The sequence below is a fragment of the Lygodium microphyllum genome, chromosome 23 (assembly GCF_053477565.2).
Source record: "Lygodium microphyllum isolate KBCC chromosome 23, Lygodium_microphyllum_v1.1.10, whole genome shotgun sequence".
In the NCBI taxonomy this organism is placed as follows: Eukaryota; Viridiplantae; Streptophyta; class Polypodiopsida; order Schizaeales; family Lygodiaceae; genus Lygodium; species Lygodium microphyllum.
Genome location: NC_141157.1, coordinates 26712881 through 26732778, shown reverse-complemented (window position 1 = coordinate 26732778; position 19898 = coordinate 26712881).

Sequence of the window (19898 nt, the reverse complement as noted above, 5' to 3'; positions counted from 1 at the left end):
ATGGTCGTGAGGTCACTTGTACTAGGAAAAATGCTAAGGTGGAATTCTTTCTGGGAGGAAAGACGACTTCGGTCAAATTCAGAGTCATGAACTTAGGTATACATGAGTGTCTACTCGGAATGGATTGGCTTAAACCTAATGATGCCCACATTCATTGTGGAAAGGGCCAAATTTCCTTTCGGAACTCTGAAGGGGAATTAGTCACAACTCAAGGAGAGGTTGGAAAGCCAAAAATTCAATTGGCGAAAGCATCTCAGATTATAAAGGGAGTCAGAAAGGGACTGCCTATCTACTTGATTAAGCTCAACAAGTTAGATCAGAAGTAGGAGTCTAGTGAAGGACCTTCTTGGATAAAGGAATACGTGGACGTATTTCTGAAGAGTTAACAGAACTCTCGCCCCAAAGAGAAATGGATCAGGAGATCAAGCTAGTGCCAGGAGCTACGCCAATTGCAAAGAGACCTTATAGAATGTCCATCCTGGAAGCAATTGAGCTAAAGGAACAACTCAAGCAACTGCTAGATCAGGGCTACATCCGTCCTAGCAGTTCACCATGGGGAGCTCCAGTACTATTCCAAAAAAAGAAAGATGGAACACTTCGATTGTGTATTGATTACAGAGGATTGAATCAATCAATTGTCAAGAACAAGTACCCTATTCCTAGAATAGATGAGCTCCTTGATCGTCTTCAGGGTGTGAAGATCTTCTCCAAGATTGATCTCAGGTCTCGTTACTATCAGATAAGGATTAAGGAAGAATATATCCCAAAGACGGCCTTTAACACAAGATATGGACATTTTGAGTTCCTAGTTATGTCATTCGGGCTTACAAATGCGCATGCCACCTTCAACAGGTTAATGCAGGATATCTTTAGGCCATATCTTGATGACTTCGTGCTCGTCTTCGTGGACGACACTTTAGTCTATTCCAAACAGGAAGAAGATCATGAACCCCAACTTCGGATTGTCCTTGAGACAATGAGAGTGCATACGCTCTATGCTAAGATGAAGAAGTGTGCATTCTTCAAGCATTAGATTGAATATCTGGGATTCATCGTATTAGCGGAAGGAATCTCAGTGGATCCCCGGCCAAAGTCAGAGATATTCTAGAATGGCCAATACCAATAACTATCAAAGAAATACGCAGTTTTCTTGAATTAACAGGATGGTATAGGTTCTTCATAAAAAAATATGCTTTGATTGCAACACCTCTGACGGACATACTGAAGAAGCAAACATCCATTGCATGGTCAATTGCCAAACAAACCAGCTTTGATAGATTGAAGAAAACTTTGGTATCAACACCTATCCTAAAACTTCCGGACCTCAGTAAGGAGTTCGAGGTAGTAATTGATGCTAGCACACTTGCCTTAGGATGTGTGCTCATGCAGGAAGGTCACCCTGTAGCTTACTCTTTAAGGAAATTGAAGAGCCATGAGAAGAATTATGCTACCCATGATCTAGAACTATTAGCTGTCATCCATGCTCTAAAGCTTTGGAGACACTACCTGTTGGGTAACAGGTTTACTCTAGTGACTGATCATAAAAGTCTCAAGTGGATCTTTACCCAGAATGAGCTCAACATGAGGCAACGTTGGTGGATTGAAGTGCTGGAGGAGTATGATTTTGAAATCAAGTACCGACCTGGAAAGGAGAATGTAGTTGCGGATACACTCAGTCGCAAGGCATTCCTTAACTCATTAATCTTGCAAAATCCATCAATATCTAGATCCCTAGCCACAAAGGTGTCCATGCCAAACAATCCAATACTTGAGCTAGCTAGAGAGGAAGCATGCCATGATCCAGCCTATCAAAAGATGCTAAGAGAGATCTCTATCAAGGACTAGGTCCAAAAGCTACAGGCTAAGCATCATGAATTCTCTATCAATAGTGGACTTGTCTACTATAGAACGAGATTATGTATATTGGCAAGCCAGTCACCTAAGCAGAAGATATTGTGGGAAGCTCATGATTCCCCTTTCTTAGGACATCCTGGCTATGCAAAGACTCTCAATGCAGTTAGGAAGAGCTACTATTGGGAGAGGCTTAAAGGTGGCGTTCTCAAATATGTCAGTGAGGGTTTGTCTTGTCAACGTATCAAAGCCAAACATGTCAAAATGCTAGGAAATTTATAACCACTCGATATTCCCCAAATGAAATGGGAATTCATTAGTATGGACTTTGTCATTGGCCTACCCCAAGTTCAGGGAGGATACAACTCCATCATGGTTGTGGTTGACATGCTTACTAAGGTTGCACACCTTATTCCAGTAAAGACAAACTATAAAGCCTCAGACATTGCAAGGTTGTTTATCAAGGAGATATTTAAGCTACATGGGCTACCTAGGAGAATTATTAGTGATCGTGATTCTCTCTTCACATCACACTTCTAGAGAGCTATCTTCGAAGCCATTGGGACTCAACTTTCTTTTAGCACAGCTTACCATCCCCAAACTGATGGCCAAACGGAGCAAGTCAATCAAGTCATTGAGGATATGCTAAGGGTACACTGCTCTCGTGAGCCAAAAAGGTGGATTCAATACTTGCCTTTGGTTGAGTTTGCCTACAATGCTTCTTACCAACAAAGCATTCAGATGACCCCTTTTCAAGCATTGTATGGTCATGACTGTCAAAGTACCCTAAACTTCTCAGATCCAACTTTGAGGGTTGAAGCTTCAAGGCAGATGTTGGAAGAGATGGATGACTAAATAAAGTCAATAAGACAGGACATCCAAGCCGCCAAGGATAGATAGAAGGCATATGCAGATTTGAAGCGTCAAGATAGAATCTTTGAGGAAGGAGACATGGTCTTCATTCACACATGCCCTAAGAAGAGTTCCCTATCCTTAGGAGATTGCAAGAAGCTAAAGTCCAAGGTATTGTGGACCATACAAGATCCTCAAGTGCCTAGGACCTAATGCTTATAGATTGCAATTCCCTCAGAACCTAAGGGTTCATAATGTATTCCATATCAGCCTATTGAAGAAGTATGTACCTAATCCTAGTCATGTACTTGATGACCAACAAGTTGTAATGCCTAGCCGAGGAGTCCTTGAGCTACAGCTTGACAGGATCTTAGATGTTAGGGAGAGACAACTGAGATCCAGAACCTTGAGAGAATGCCTCAGTGGGATGCCGCTTGGATAGATGAAAACACTCTCAAACATCAATATCCCCAGTTTATCTCGCGATGAGGACATCTCGATTCCTCTAAGAGGGAGAGAATGCTGAAAAATATTACGTACATGCGTGAGTCTCATGCAATGACGATGCCGGCATTGAATATATGGACAATACAATTGTACAATCTCCATTGGCATAAACGAGAACAAAGTCAATGAAACCACATATTTTCAGGTGAACCTCCTCTTGGGAGGAGGTCAAGGAGATAATTGAGAAGATTTATGGCAATTTTGTTTTTCCTTCTTTCCCCCCCAGCCGAAGGCTGTGCTAGAGGAGGGGGAGTAAGGTGCGGGTATGTAAGCCTCTTTCTGGAGTTCATGGGGGGAGAAAGGGCCATGCAGTTGGCCACGTGGGAGAGAGGAGCTATCTCTCCCTACTCTATAAATACCCTCTCTATGGGGTGAGTAAGGGAAGGAGGAAGGTAATGCTGCCAAGCCGAGAGGAGGGAGAGAACAAGCTGAACCGTGACACCACCAGTTTGAGGAGGAGTCGTGAGGAGGATCATGATGCCACCAGCTGGTTGCCAAGATTAAAACCCCTTTTTCATTGGCCCTACAAAGCGGTCTTTGCATCCTCGGGAATTAACATTTTCCCTTGCATCCCCCATAAAGCTCATACTAGTCGGGTTCTAAGCTTTTTTTTCATAGCATTTCCACAAGGTTTTAACCCCGGGTTTCCTTTTAAAACCCTTCCCACACAAGCCTTTTAAAACCACTGTATCCTTTTTTCATGAAGGCCTATTATATTCAAATTTTCTAAGTTCCCTTTTACTTACAATCCCCAAAAGCCATATTAGCCGGTTTTTAAACCCTTTCCCATTTCAAGGCCTTCTAAAGCCTGATTCCGAAAGACGTGAAATCGATCAAGGAAGCCAAATCTCAAAGGGAGTTTCGTGTGCGAGGGAGACGGGCCAAGATCTTAAGTCTGCGGGCCAAGGCAAGAAGGTTGAATACGCGATGGCTCCTAAAAAGGCACAAGGCGCAACCGTAGGAGGATCATCTCCTAACATCCATGTGGACATTTCACCAAATCCACAAGTCCAGGTTTTCTTCCTATTTTTGATTTACGTCGAAATATCGTAATTATGTATGGTTATTTCATAAAAGTAAGATGCACTTTTACAAATGAAAAACATTGGAAATCGTAGGGAAAATAACTCACAATCGAAGAATCGGTCATTTGTATTTTTCAAAGGAACGAATGAAAGAAGGACATAAGACATCTATGCATTCTTAGAAAATTGTTTATAGGAATTGCAAAGGAATGAAATTAGATCAACTAATGATCATCTTTACAAAGTCAAATTTATTGTTATACACTTCGATTATGCATGGAAAGTATAAATCGCATCTTGCATTATTAGACATCTTTTCTTCACAATGATTGATTAAAGAAAGTTGCTAATGACCGTAGGAATTTGCAAGGCATGGAAATGATTCTATGGTTGCATGGTTCGTTCTAAACATAAAACCCTAAAGCTTAGTAGCATGAATCTTGATTGCATGTTATAGAAGGATCATTAGGAATTATGCCATAACTTAACATACGCTTTGATCCTAACCAGAAAAGTCAGGGTTTGTAAATCTACTCATACGTAGGCAATGAATCATGTGATTAAAAAAATAGTATCGTAAATATCTTCAAGAATAGACAAGTAAATTGGTTTAACCTAAATACCTAAAATCTGACGGAGTCGCTTAGGAATGGTTAAATCGATGCAATACATCCCAAAGTGCTAACTAGGGTAGCACATTGAGGACGTGACCTAGTCACACTTATTGCCAAGTTGAAACTCTCATACCCTAAAAACCTGTCCACATTCATGGAATGCAAGGACAATAGGACATACTTGCGAGAAACGATCCAGGGCTTCTACCCTAAGGATCGCCCGCTAAAAAGATGAAACTTGGTTTAAATTTGGAACCCTAGGACCAACAATGTCGGCCTAGTGCAATCAGTAATGGATTGTTATGAAGACACCCTAACCCTATTTCCTATCTAAACATGATTTCATGATTAGAAGATGCCATTCGATGCGACACTTGTGCAACAAGTTGCAGAGTCGCATCATCTTGTGATTTGAGCACAAGGGAATGGCCAATTCCTTGGAATGAGATTTGCAGATTCTTGCGCAAGTTTTTCTTGCAAGAGGATGAGTAGTCATCCTGACATAGCACCTTTCTTGGGACAAGTGACCAAGATAAGGGAATTAGATAATTGCTCGGAAGAAAAAGACCAATCAGTAAACTGGAATAACATATTTACTGTTAATAGAACTTAAGGTATTGGTTAAGTTGGGTTAATAGGGTATGGCTCTAACCCAAGGATATAAGGGTTAACAAACAAACCCTTGGGAATCTTTCCAAGTCACAATTGATCCCAGATTGAATGCTAAATGCATTCAGAAAGAAGGATTCACTCCTTAGCAGTTGGCCAAAATAATGACCACTGGAAATGATTGTGCTTGTAATAGTTTAGAGAGCACTTTTTGCTTTGTTTGTTCAAGGAATTAAAGGATGAAGAGATATCTAATGTTTCAGGTTGAAGGCCTGAAGGAAGAGGCAACCTCAATTACCCTTGACTGCCTACCTCACCCTAACCAAGGGGGTTGTTAACCGCGCCAGGAAGGTGGACAGAACCTGCCACGAGAGGTCTCTCTGTTGAGCGCTACTTGGAGTAGGAGGACACTTGGGTGCCAGGGGGCTCTGGCCGTAAATCCCTCGCCTTTCGGGCCCTGCACAAGAGGCCAACGTGACTCGGGATTGGATCTCGAAGCCAGCATACTAGTCTATGGGTGGAATCTTGGATTAGTAATCCCTGTGGATTGCTGGATAGCCTTCGGGTGGATTATGGATAAGCCTACGGGCTAGACTTTATAAATGTATTTCAAAGATAAATATGATAACATGTTGAAAAGAAACTTGTTTGACACTAATTTTCTATGTCAAGTGCTATGATTACGTGAAGGAACCGATGCCTAACGGACTAATTAAGGAAGTTGTTTGATGCATGTCCAACTAAATGTGGTAGGTAATTAGACAATTAAAACAACCTGAGGAAAGTGCGGTGGATGTAGCCATGGGTCCGTCCTACGGATGGGTGGTCTCGGTTGGCCGGGAGCTTTTCTCAATCATAAATGACAGCAAGAACATTGTTTAAGAGGACACGAATAGCAAGGGAGCTGACCTAGAGTCTAGGTTATAGTAATTCCTATTTACGCTATTTTAGGGGAACGGAATGGGACTATGCCTTATGGTAGAGAGGTTGAGCTTTGCATCCCTCTCGTTTCCCATTCTCCTTGAACTAAGTGCAGCGTAAATCCACTTCAGCCCTGGCATTTCTGCATAAAGTAGTTCGCTTGAGGTTCGACGCTAGTTGCCGTTTAGGAAATGACCATTAGGGGAAACCCTGATTGGGTCCTAAGTAGGCAGGGGGGGAAAAATCTCGGCCTAGTAGGCAGTTTTGGAAATCAGAAAAAGGGCAAGGAGAGTTCGCGAAATCCAAGTCCACTGCGCCAATGGCTCCTAAGCAAAAGACGAGAGGAGCACACGCGGGACCTTCCAACCTGAGTATGCGAGTGGACCATGCTCCGATTCTTAATGCCCAGGTTCCAATAATAGTCCCGAATGAAAAGGATGCATTAAGCATGTGTTTAATTCTCGTGGGCAATTTTAAATACATTGGGAAATCTATTTACTCATTCGATCTACAAGATAGTTGCATGTTTTGTATTTGCAATTGCTTGCACTTCCATGGTCAAGGTAGCTATAAATTCTAAGCGTATGATGCATAAGTTAAAAGATGAAATTGTGCATCTCCCAAAGGAAACGATTCATGAACTTGATATTGTGTAATTCGCATGCAATGTTAGTTACAATCTAGGTTGCGATAAGCAGTAGAAGAGGGATTAAATCAACCATGTATTTATTGGCATCTCGTCACAAAAGAATGATGCATCCATGCATAGAAGCTCTTTTATCAAAGTTTGAAATTGGGAAAGGATGCATTTTCATTAAAAGACTAAAGCCTTGAATTTGATGCATATACGTGGGATTTACAAGGAGTAGTTCTAAATGTCAACTAATACCCTTTAGGGCAAGGCAAAGGAAGATCATTGTAGATCTTATAGTTGCATAGAAGGAAAAGATCTATGGTCTTGAAATCGCATACATCTTGCACAAGGAATCTAGGAACCCTAGGGCCCAAAACGTTTATCGACCTAGTAGGGTTAGGTTTTGGGTTGGGTCAAGAAGACTCCCAAGCCCTTATCTTGATCAAAGGTATTCTTGATCAAGGAAGACCGTACGAAGGAAGATATAATCCCACAAGACAGATACTGACACCTAGCTCGTGCAACAAGTTGCAACATCGCATGGTTTCATGTTTAAATCACAAAATAGTATTGCCACTCCGTGGACCAATTTTGGCGAGTCCTAAGTACAAATCTAATTTTCTAGAGGATGAGTAGTCATCGTGCTACATCACCCTTCCATGGGGCTGATTTTCCAAGTTAGGGTAATTATGAATTGCCTAGCAAGCAATTGACCAATCAAGTGAGGACAACGAGGTTGCCTAGGATTTATTGACCTTAAGATAAGGAAACCTAAGGTATTGACAATTTGGGTCAACACGGTAGTCCTAGATCACAAACCCTATGGCATTCCTTGGGAGTGCCGGGTGGCACTTTCTGGACTCTCTTCCCGATGGGCTGCTAAGATGTGTCCTACAAGCGGACAAGGGGACAGGTTACAAATCTATTTTATTGCAGATTGTTGGGCAAGGTATATTGATGTTTAATGCCATATTTAGAGTAGTGATTTTTAAATAAAGCATTCACATATTGATTCTCATTAGTCTGTTCATAGATTTTTGATATGAAGAGATATCTAATTGATTCTCAAAGAGGTTCTTAGAATGTCGAAATGCTAAAAAACCATTGTGAGACTTCTTGATATGGAGGGTGATGAATGTGAAGTGACAATAATCATCTATGAAAGTAAAGAATTAGTTGGTACTTTGAAATGAATAGACCAGGCAACACGCCACATAAATAAGAAAGGATCAATCAAAAAGGTTTCATAGTACGAGAAGAGGAGTGATCGTATGGTTGATTGACCATCTTTTGAAACACACATGCTTCACACAAGGAAAGTGTACCATGGGGCAATAAAGTGTAATTTGTGACTAATATTTTTTTTCACATTAAATGCATGGTTTGGTTTTAGGTGAGCAAGTCCATAATGCCACAAGAGCATATTCTAATTGCAAGAGATGTCTATAGAGTAGCCTTCATCAGTTGTTACGAGTATATGACCAAGCAAGAACAAGTGCACAATTTTGGGATAGGTTACAATGTAAATTCTACGACAAGGTAAGAGATGTTTTATGTGACAACATAACTCCCTAAATTCTATAGTGGTATTGTTAGAAGTGAGATAACTAATGGATATTAAAATTTTGGCAAGTTGTGTACATAGTATACTTGCTCAATGGTCATAGTGTGATCATTGGAAAGCTAAATCATGGCTTCTCCATAACCCAAGGTAGATTCAGTCATATTATTACCAAAATGAATATCAAAAGGTGTTTGCAATTGTCAATAATTCCTAAGCCATTGAACATCATGTGTAAGATGGCATGTGGAACTTTTATCCAGATCCACATGTAAGAAGGTGGTTGGATAGCTCAACCAAATTAAGGCCATATAAGAAAGAAGAATTTCTTGATTTGGAGAATCAAAATGTGTACAATTTCCTTCACTATCATCAAGTGATTCTTCCTCTACATAGTAAGCCTCCTTGCGTTTAGAAAAATGATTTTTTACTCTATTTGGTTGATGAGACCAACATTCCGGAGTATGATGCCCCACTTTGTGGCATTTCCTACAAAATCTCTTTTGTATATGAAAGTTCCCATTGGAATATTTAAATTTATTAAATTTATGGTACCTATTAGATTATCAATTCGTAGCAAATTTCTTTCTTTGGTTTAAGGATAACATGGAAATATTTAATGAATGATCTTTTGAAAATGATGCTTGGCTCTTGGCGGCAATAGTAGAGCATAAGGTATGTTCTTGCATAATACTAGGAATAAGAGTAGGGACTATTAAGTTGATACTCATCTCGGTAGTTATGAAAGCTTGCCAACTAGAGGGAAGTGAGGCTAATAATAACATGGCTTGAATGTTGTGAGGAAGTACAAGGCTAGATTGATTGGCAGTATCCATAGCTTCTTGCCATGTATTAATGAAGCTAGAAAGCTCTTGGTGGTCTTGCAAATTGAGTTGCATGAATCGTTTGAGACATGAAACTTGAGTGAAAATGTTTGTGAATTCATATACAAACTTAAGACGATACCATGTTTCTTTCGTAGATGTTAGGGATTAGATATGATTTGTTTGTCTATCTCCCAAATGTGAAAGAACTTCAAGATGAGCGGATAGGTCTTTGGAAAGACAATCAGGAAAATCTTGTCCGATCAGATAGAGTATTGTAGATGTCAGAGTGGAGCACCGTCTCGGATTGTCCGAGTCTGAGTGTGCGACTCTAGGAATCGGACTCTATGACGGGTGTGTGATTCCGAGTCCTACGATGCAAATGACCCGTGAGGCATGATTTCAACTCATTCGCCTTCTGTGGTTGACGCCAAGTGCTGAGAACTTTCAAAATCAATGATTAGATGTTGAGGAAGGTTTGTGTGTACTTGGGGTAATCAAAAATCTCCAAATCAGTGCACTTGATCTCCTCTTTGCCTTGGAGCTCCAACACACACACACGCACACACACACACTCTCTATCAAAGTAGTGAAACTGAAAATGAGCTCTCTCCACCCTTCCTCACGGTTTTAGCACATACGATAAGTATTATTCTTCTTATTTACCAACAAAACAGGTGCACCAAATGGAGAACTACTAGGTCTAATCAATCCTCTATTTAGTAATTCCTCAACTTGATTTTGAATTTCTTTTTGCTCTATTTGGTTATGCCTATATGGTGCTTTACAAGGTGGTTGTGTACCTGGAATTAAATCTATTTTGTGGTCTTCAGGATGTGAAGGAGGTAAGCCAGGTGGTAGATCTTCTGGAAAACAGTCTTTAAATTGTGCAAGAAATTCTTTATGCCTAGGGTGCATATGTTTTTCTTTAGCTTGTAGTTCATTCACCCAAATTAGATAAGATTTACTACTTTTGTGTAATGCACATTTAGCTTGAGTATGAGAAAGCAGTGGAAAAGCATTAGATGCATGCATACCATACAATGTAATATGTTTTCCTTGAAAATGAATATTAATTGAATGCGTGGAATAATCTATATCAGGATTATGCTGATGTCGCCAAGGCATACCTAAAATAATATCACTAGACTGTAATGGTACAACTAGAAAATTCCTTCTTTCAGTGTATTCACCAATTTGAATTTCTAGATCATGCACCTCTTGTGTTCCATTATACCTTGTGCCTAAGAATGCTGCTTTAATGCGATAATGTGTAGGAACAGTTTGTAATTTCAATTCTTTCACTAACTTTGCAGAAATAAAATCATGTGTACTACCATCATCATGCAAAATGATCTTTTTTTTTCCATGCACTGAACATTTCATTGTCAACAAAGAATGTGGAGTTGGTATACCTGGTAAAGTATCCAAATGAGTAGTAATGTCGTCTTCATCTTCCATAAAGTCAGGCATTTCTTCATGTTCTTCATCTTCCATTGCTCCAAGATAGTGGATATGGACAGGTGGCTTCTTCGATTGGCAATTGGCTGCTAGATGTCCAGGTTGATGGCATTTGTAACACACTATAGGTTTGGCTTTAGATACATTGTTTGCAATGGCAGAAAGTCTAGGAATATTAGGATTTGACTGTGAAGTTGGCTTAGGGTTTTGATTGGTATTTGATGACAAAGCAAGTGGTTTTGTCCAAGACTTACGGAAAGATGATGAAGGAAATCGACCTTGATTAAATCTTCTAAAATTTGAATTGAATTGATTAGATCCATAGTTACCATTTGCTTGAAATTGTTGTGGACGCTTGTCTCTTCCTCGAAGCCTGTCTTCAGTGTCATGAGCTAAAGAAATTGCATCTTCAAGAGTTGCAGGCTTGAACATATTGACTTCAGCGTAGTAATGCCCAAGTAATCCAGACATATACTTGCGCTTGTGAGTCGCTTCAGGTACGTCTTCAAGCATGCGTAACTGGAGTAATGCATTCCAAAAAAGTTCGGTGTACTAAGGAATAGGCTCACGATCTCTTTGCTGAAGAAGGTCCCATTGCTTTATGGCTTTTTCATGGAATTGTGGAGTTAGGTTTTATCTCTACTAGCTTAGTTGTTTGCGTGACAGTTTGTTTTGTTGTTTTGTAATTGGATTTCTTGTGTTTGTCTAACATAGGATTTGTTTCTGTCATTTTGTTTGATTTGTTGAGTGTGAAACTTGATAGCCTTGGTCGAGCTTGGTATTTTTTTGAATAGGATGAAGCTTGTGTTTGTCAATAGCTATTGAAGACTTAGTAGTTAGTGTTAGAGAGGTTATCAAATTTTTATGTGTATGTTGATGCACATGAAACCATCTTTGATGCCTTCTGAACCAACAGGAAGGTCGCCCACTCACACAATCACTTGCTAATGGTCACTCATGTTCTTGGCATACTTACATGTGCAAGCAAGATACAATGTAGTAATATTAAATAAGAGAAGGAGTAAGTTGCATAGAACAAATGCTCAAAGAATTGTAAGATTACTTGTGGTGTTCATTTCAATGAGTAGTCCTTTTACAATGATTGAATGTGAATGTTCTACAATGATTGAGCATGATTGTTTGTCACTTCAATCAATGAAATTTTAGTCGTAAATTTTTTTTGTAATCATCACTATCTTAAGTGAATTCGTGATTTTATATAATACATATTTCCTCAACTACAACCTATCTCCCAGTGTGCTGATTCAAACTTGAAGAACCTCTCCACAATCTCTCTCTCTCTCCAAGTAGCGCTCAACGGAGAGATCTCTCGCGACGGGTTTACTCCACCTTCCTAGCGTGGTTAACAACCCCCTTGGTTAGGGTCAGGCAGGCAGTCGGGGGTAATTGAAGCTACCTCTCCCTTCAAGTCTTCAACCTGAAGCATTAGATATCCATTCATCCTTTAACTCTTTGAGCAAACAAAACAAACAGTGCTCTCTAAACTACTACAAGCACAATCATTTCCAGTGGTCGTTATTTTTTGCCAACTGCTAAGGAGCGAATCCTTCTTTCCGAATGCATCCAACACTTGTTCCGGGATCAATTGCGACTTGGCAAGATCCCCAAGGGTTTGTTTGTTAACCCTATATCCTTGGGTTAGGGCCAAACCCTATTAACCTGAACTTAATCAATACCTTAAGTTCAATTAGCAGTACATATGTTATTCCAATTTACTGATTGGTCCTTTGCTTCCAAGAAAATATATAATCCCCATATCTTGGTGACTTTACCCAAGAAAGGTACTATATCAGGACGATTATTCATCCTCTTGCAAGAGAAACTTGCATAAGAATTGGCCAATCTCATTTCAAGGAATTTGGCCATTCCCTTGTGATCAAATCACAAGATCATGCGACTCTGCAACTTGTTGCCAAGTGTTGCACCTAATCCATGGGACTATTCTACCCATCGAATGGCGTCTTCTAATCATGAAATCATGATTAGATAGGAAACAAGGTTAGGGTGTTTTCATAACAATCCATTCCTGATTGCACTAGGCCGATATTGTCGGTCCTAAGGTTACAAATTAAAACCGAGTTTCATCTTTTTAGCGAGTGATCCTTAGGGTAGAAACCCTAGATTGTCTCTTGCAAGTACATCCTATTGTCCCTACATTCCGTGAATGTGGGCAAGTCTTTAGGTTTAAGAGTTTCAGTTTTTTGGCCATAAGAGCGACTAGGTCATGTCCTCGATGTCCTAAGTCTTAGTTAGCACTTGAGATATGTTGCATTGATTTAACCATTCCTAAACAAGTCCCTCGCGGTTTAGGTGTTTAGGTTAAACCAATTTTACTTGTCTATTCTTGAAGATAATTACGCTACCATTTCTGTAACCACATGATTCATTGCCTACGTATAAGTTGATTTACAAACCCTAACGTTTCGGGTTAAGATCAAAGCATAGGTTAAGTTATAGAATAATTCCAATTGATCCTTTCATGCATTCAAGATTCATGCTACTAAACTTTAGGGTTTTATGATTGAACCATGCAGCTTTTTCTAACTTCTTTTTTCCAAATGAGATTTTCGTATGCTGAATGAGCATTACACAACCTTTCGTAACTATTTACGTATTTGATTGAGATTTAAGCCAATCGACTAGAGTTTAATCTACTTCATGCAGCTCAAGAACCATTTCCATGCCTTGCAAATTCCTTTGGATTATTAGCGACCTTCTTTTAATGAATCATTTCGAAGGAAAGATGCCTAATAATGAGACATGTGATTTATTATTTCCCATGCATAATCGAAGTGTACATCAGTAATTTTGATTTTATAAAGATGGGAATTAGTTAATTTTAGTTCGTTACTTTGCAATGCATAATAACCATTTGCTAGGAATGCATAGAGATCTTATGCTCAGTTCGTTTCATTGAAAAAAAATACTAATGATCGAATCCCTCAATTGTGAGTTATTTAGCCAAATTATTTTCGATTTAAAAAAACATGCATCCTAATTCCTTAAATGATCCATGCAAAATTGAAATATTATGACGTTAATAAAAATTAGGAAGAAAAACCTGGACTTGTGGTGAAATGTCCACATGGATGTTAGGAGATGATCCTCCTGGGTTTGCGCCTTGTGCCTTCTTAGGGGCCATCGCGAATTTATCCTTCTTGCCTTAGACATAGATTTATGATCTTGTCCGTCTCCTTCGCACGAAAAACTCCCGTTGTGAATCGGTCTTCCTTGATCAATTTCATCATCTTTTGGAACCAGCTTTAGAAGACCTTAAAGGCTTGTGGGAGTTGCAATAGGAAAGATGGTTTTTGATCTAGTGGTTAAAATGAACTTTAGGAGAATCAATGAAAAGAAACAAGTTTATAACTTCGTGGGGTTGCTAAGAAATGGGCTTAAAAACCCAGTTATTGTGAACTTTATGGGAGATGTAAGGAAAGGAAAATCCATGGAAATGGAGTTTTAAAACGACTTTGTGGAATGCAAGGGCCTAACTCCGGGGATATAAGGGAAGAAAAAGGCCTTAAAATTCAAGGGAAAAGGAGCATAAAAGATCGCTTTGGGAAGGAAAATAAAAGGGGATTTAAAAGATCCCGCGGTAACAAGAACCCGCTTGAGAGGGCAATAGGGAAGGTTTTTAGAACTCGGGCTAGTGGAGGCTTGTGGGGAACCAAAGGGGGGAAGAAGGGCTTAACTCCCGGGTTAAATGAGTTTTTAAAGGGCCTTGGGTGAAATGAAAAAGGGGGGAAATAGGGTGTTTGTGAAGGCCAATAGAAAGGGGGTTCTAAGGGACCCCGAGGTTAAAATGAACTTTTGAGGGACTTGCCATATGAAAGGGGGCTTAAAGGACCCCCCCCTTAGAAGCTTCTAAGAAGCTTAGAAGCTTCTAAGGCTTGTAGCCTATCACGTGGCAGAACTAAGGACGGCGGATAATTAAGCAGCGGTGGCGTATCAAGGCTACTGACGAATGGCAGCGTCGGCTTGGTCCACAGGTGGCAGCCTCTTCAATCGGCGACAGCTCCTCCCTCATGACGTTTGCACGCAATGATGTCAGCCTCTCTCTTCTTCCTCTACAACAACGATTCGCTATCCTCCTCTTACTCCCATGGCACAAGGCTTATATAGGTGAGGGGAGGGGAACCTCCCTCCCCCACGCGGCCTTACGCATGGTCTTTACCCCCTCCATGGCATCCAGCAAGGATGCTCAGTCATCCCGCCTCCCCTCCCTCTCCTCCAACACGACCGTCGGCTAGGGGAAGGGGGGGATAATTAAAAAAATTTGTCAAAATTGTAAAATTATCCTTTTGGCCTCCTAACAGGAGGTTCGTATGAAGAGCACGGGTTTTTATTAACCCATAGTCCTAAGTCCCAATTGGCCCATGGAGACCATATTGTCCGGACCACAATGCTGGTATTCCCTAGCGTGAGTATCATGGGGTTTAGAAATATTATCACGGAAATATTACACACACACACACACTCTCTCTCTCTCTCTCTCTCTACCTATGTCTCTAGTCAATATGTTGTAGCTTATTAATGGCTATTCTATGTGCTCAAAACTTTTATTCCTTTTCATCGTTTAGGATAGTAGCATATGGTTTGGTGAATCCTTCTTTGTGCACATGCAATTACAGCCTCTTTGTTCTACCTTCAATCAGGACATGTTGCAAATCTTAAATGCATTTGGAATGGAAACTATTAAGTCTACATCATCAAGTAATTTTTTGTACCATGACTAAAAATTATTAATTATCATTGAGTTAAACCATCTCTACTATGTGAAATCTCTTCATGACCAATGTAAACATTGTGTTCTAATGCATGGATGTTAGTTGTAATTATACTCTACGAATACATTATGGCATTTAGCTTTAGAAAATGCAGTGAATGCACATTGAATCCAATATGAGGCACAAATAGTAGTGATGCATGTCTAACAATGTTATAGTGCTACTAGTAGATATGGTTCCAGCAATTTCTATTGCAAAATTACTATGCCCACCATGTGGATTTGATGCTTTTTTTGCACCTCTTACTTTTGAAATTAAATACCAACATGATAGAGATTCTAATATGGTGTCAAAATAGATAGTTTTTTCTAGTTTTCAAATAGGTTTCTCTTATTTTGTAAGAATTTTGACATTCATGCAAAATCATGCTATCATGCTAAAATATCAATATATGTGGATTAATAGTGCTATGTCACTTTTGTGCCATGACTATATTCTGAATGTCTTGCTTTCAAAAATGGAAGGACAAAACCCTTTATTTTGTCTTCATGCATTTTCTCATTTTCGTCCCCTAGTTCCTCCTTTGTCTAGAATGCTCCCCAGCATAAGCATGCCGAATTGTATGAGTCAATGAAACCCAATTCTTTGGCTCTTGTTGAAAGCACTGACAATCTAAACTTGTAGTAATCTCAAGTGTGAGCTTAAGTGTATTCAATGTGCTTGATAGTCTATAATGCATGTGGTTGCATGCATGAAAGTTCTTCCAAGTAAGAATTTCTTTGCCATGTGCTCTCGATTTGGAAGCACATAGGAAGCAATGGATAGATTTTGAGTCTCAATGGTTAGAAGAATCTTGCATCCTCCTAGCAGGGAATAAGATAATAGTACATAAGATCTAGTGGCTACATTTGTTGGGATGAGCTCAAATCATTCAATATTAGTGCATATGTCATAGAGTAGGATGTTGTAATTCAAATCTTTGTCTATAAGAGCATCAATGATGAGCTCTCGCTTGGCAGTTAGTGACCCTAAGATATGCTAGAGGAATGAACTCTTCATCTTCAAGGTCACTAGTTGTGGCTTTTAACTTTGAGATGGTAGGCTTTGTAGACCACATGAAGGTACTATGGGATGCCTTGCATGTCAAACAATCATGATACATATGATTGATGCCACACTCAATGTATCTTAGATCAGTCTTTATGAATGTGTCTATTTGCATTCATTCTGCTAGTTCTAGCCTACTATACTTTGAAATTGCTAGCTTAGTCATACTGGCAATGGATAGATGGATGGGAAGGTCTCCCTTTGTTATTGAATCCTAAGGCTTGGTCTGAAATGAGGCACATCAACAAAGTGATTTGCCCAAGCCAGATAATCACTCTACAACTCTTCTTGCAAGTGCAAGTTCTTGTGTGGTATCTTGTGTGTATTTGTGTTCTTTTGAATCTTTGAAGTGATGTGGATTCAACTTGAAATCTTGATATCTTGTTCAATAGCTTCTCTCTTATTGGGCCCTTGTTGTAGTGATTGGACTTTAGCTCTTGGTGAGAGCTTGTATAATTTCCCTACCACCTTTGACTTGCAATGGGTCCTATGGCTAGATGTGGAGTTAACCAATGTGTGCTAGGTCCTTGTGATGTGATGAAGTGTCTCCTTAGTTTAAAAAGCTCCTTCTAGAATTCTTATAGCATTATGGTACTTACTCCCAATGTTTGATGTCAAAATACAAACACATTACAACACTTTAATTCCAAAATTCATAAGTCTAGTGAGTTGTGCAAAATGAAGGTTTCTTTTTTTTTCAAAAGTAAGGTGCACTTTTCAAATGTTAGAAAAGGTTCACTTACTATGATGACCCGAAAGTAGTGGAGACTTGGAGGAGGACAAGAAGTTACACGCGTGAATGAATTCCTATCAAGATAATCCTCTATTTAGTTATCTTAGTAGATCTAAAGGGATTTTTATTAAGTAAAATGATTGATTGATTGATTGATTAGTTTATATCTAGTTACTACTTGCAACAATGAAGTGTAAGGAGTAGTTTTTATCTATCCTTGAATATCCTTAAATCATTGTGCATTTAGGAGTAAATTCCAACTTATTACGTCCTTAGAATACAAAAATGAATTGTCCATTAAAAACTATTCATGATTTAATTTATCTCTTAAAGATGAAACTACTACGAGTAAAGGTAGATGTGTTTCCCTTGTGTGTTAAAGTGTTGTATGTTCAAGCATTGCATCATTTAGAGAAAAGCTTATGACATTAGAAAAGTATTAAGAGGTTTGAGAAGTATCACATTCTAAAAATTAGGTGGAATATCATGTATTGCTTACTGTAATTACACTCTTAAGGAGAAATAAGTGGTGTATTGTATATTCTCCTAAATCTTTTTGGTTCTAATGAATTTTTTAAAGATATGCTTCTTGCTTTAAAAAAAGAGAGGATATTCTAATTGAGAATGGATTTATTTCCTTGTTTGTGTGTTATAGGAAAAGCGATATTGTGCCAACATGGACAAATTCTTGGATATGCCCTAGACCTCACCCAATGTTAGTGGTAAAGCCCTTCACAACGAGGTTAGAATAGTCCACACTAGGTGCTATGAGTAGCCTTGAAATGCAAGAGGTTTCTTCTTAGGGAGGATGTTGGGCTAGGAGGCGAGAAGGGTGCCACGGGGAATTTGGCCATAAATTCTTTGGGTGTTCATGACCAACCTAACGCTACAAACTCAAGATGGTCTTCCCACAAGGCCTTGATGCTAGATAAGAGTGGATTGTACCCATGAAAGGAGTATTCAGGCACTTTAAATAGGAAGGCCGATATAAGGGATAGAATGCTATCACAGCATTGCACCGTACAGAAGGTGGGGATAAATGTGCTACTTTTGCAATTGATTTTAAAGACTGTTTGAAATTATATGTATATTCATATATAATCTATAAGAATGAACATTGTTTTAAAGGGCTAATTAATGAAGTTGATTTCTATATGTCAAATTAATTGTGTTATGATTAATTAGTAGACTAAAGAAAAACCTTGAGGAAAGTGGGTGGCTAATCATTGGGTTTCACCAAAGGTAAGGTGGTCTTAGCTAGCCAAGAGGCTTCCAATATGACTTAGGCATTAATCGATTTTGGTAAGGCTAGGAAGGGTGGATGATAACTATCCCAACATGTCATTATTAGAATCCAATCAATGCTATTTTAGGGGGCAAAAGTTGAGAGACAGAGGGATTGACATGCATCACTTTCCCTTATTTCTCACTCCATTTGAACCAAATACAGAAATAGTTTGATTTGTCTTGAGGGTAATAGCAATGCACTCACCTTAGAAGCTAATGCAAGAAGGCTAATAGGAGACTATAGTATTTAAATCAAGTTCTTGTTTTCAAGCCAATCCTTATGAGATTAAGGTAGAGCTTTCCCAAAAAGAGGTAGAATTAAGTAGTTCAAGATCATAAATGTCCAATTATTCTAATGATTTCTGAGCAATAGTCTCAGGGAAGTTACTATATGTATATCCTCTACATCGCATGGGTTCAAGGCCTATTTATAAATATCCTTATATGTGAATTTTCTTTGAATAAAGCATAACCCTTTTCTATTCTATCTATAAATAACCCCTTTATACTGCACGCTTTTGTATGTAAAATTTTCATAAAAATGTATTTTAAAATTACCTTATTTTGAGCCCACATGATGCACACATATATTCATGAGTTACTTACCTGGGGTAATAGTAGCCTTGATTACTTCTTGATGGGCTACTAAAATGCATGCGATCGATGTTTGTTTGCATAGGCACTTTACAAAACTATATATATATTCTCCTATGAATCCCTCTCTGACATCAGAGACCATAATCTGTCGCTTCAACAATAACAAATGCATGCATTTCAAACATACCTTTTACTAGCTTCCTAATACCTCTTTTCCCAAAATTAGTACAAAGTGGTAATCTAATTCTTTTTGGGCATGTTCTATGGTGTAACACCAAATACATCTATAAGCAAACCCTTCTCAATTTTGAAACCTTGGTTTGAAATATTGTTCTTTTTCTACTTTTTTTATTTGCATATTTTTTTACTAATTTCTCTATCATTTCATTCTTATTTTGTGACAACCAACTATTTTCTCATTGCTCTATCTTACTTGAAGCTAGAGTGATTCTTGCAATTACCATATTTTCTCTTCAACTATGAGTTGTAACAAGCATAATAAGTGTGCTTTCTATATCTTTTCAATCAATTTTAATCCTTAGTTTGTACATTTATGTTCCAAAA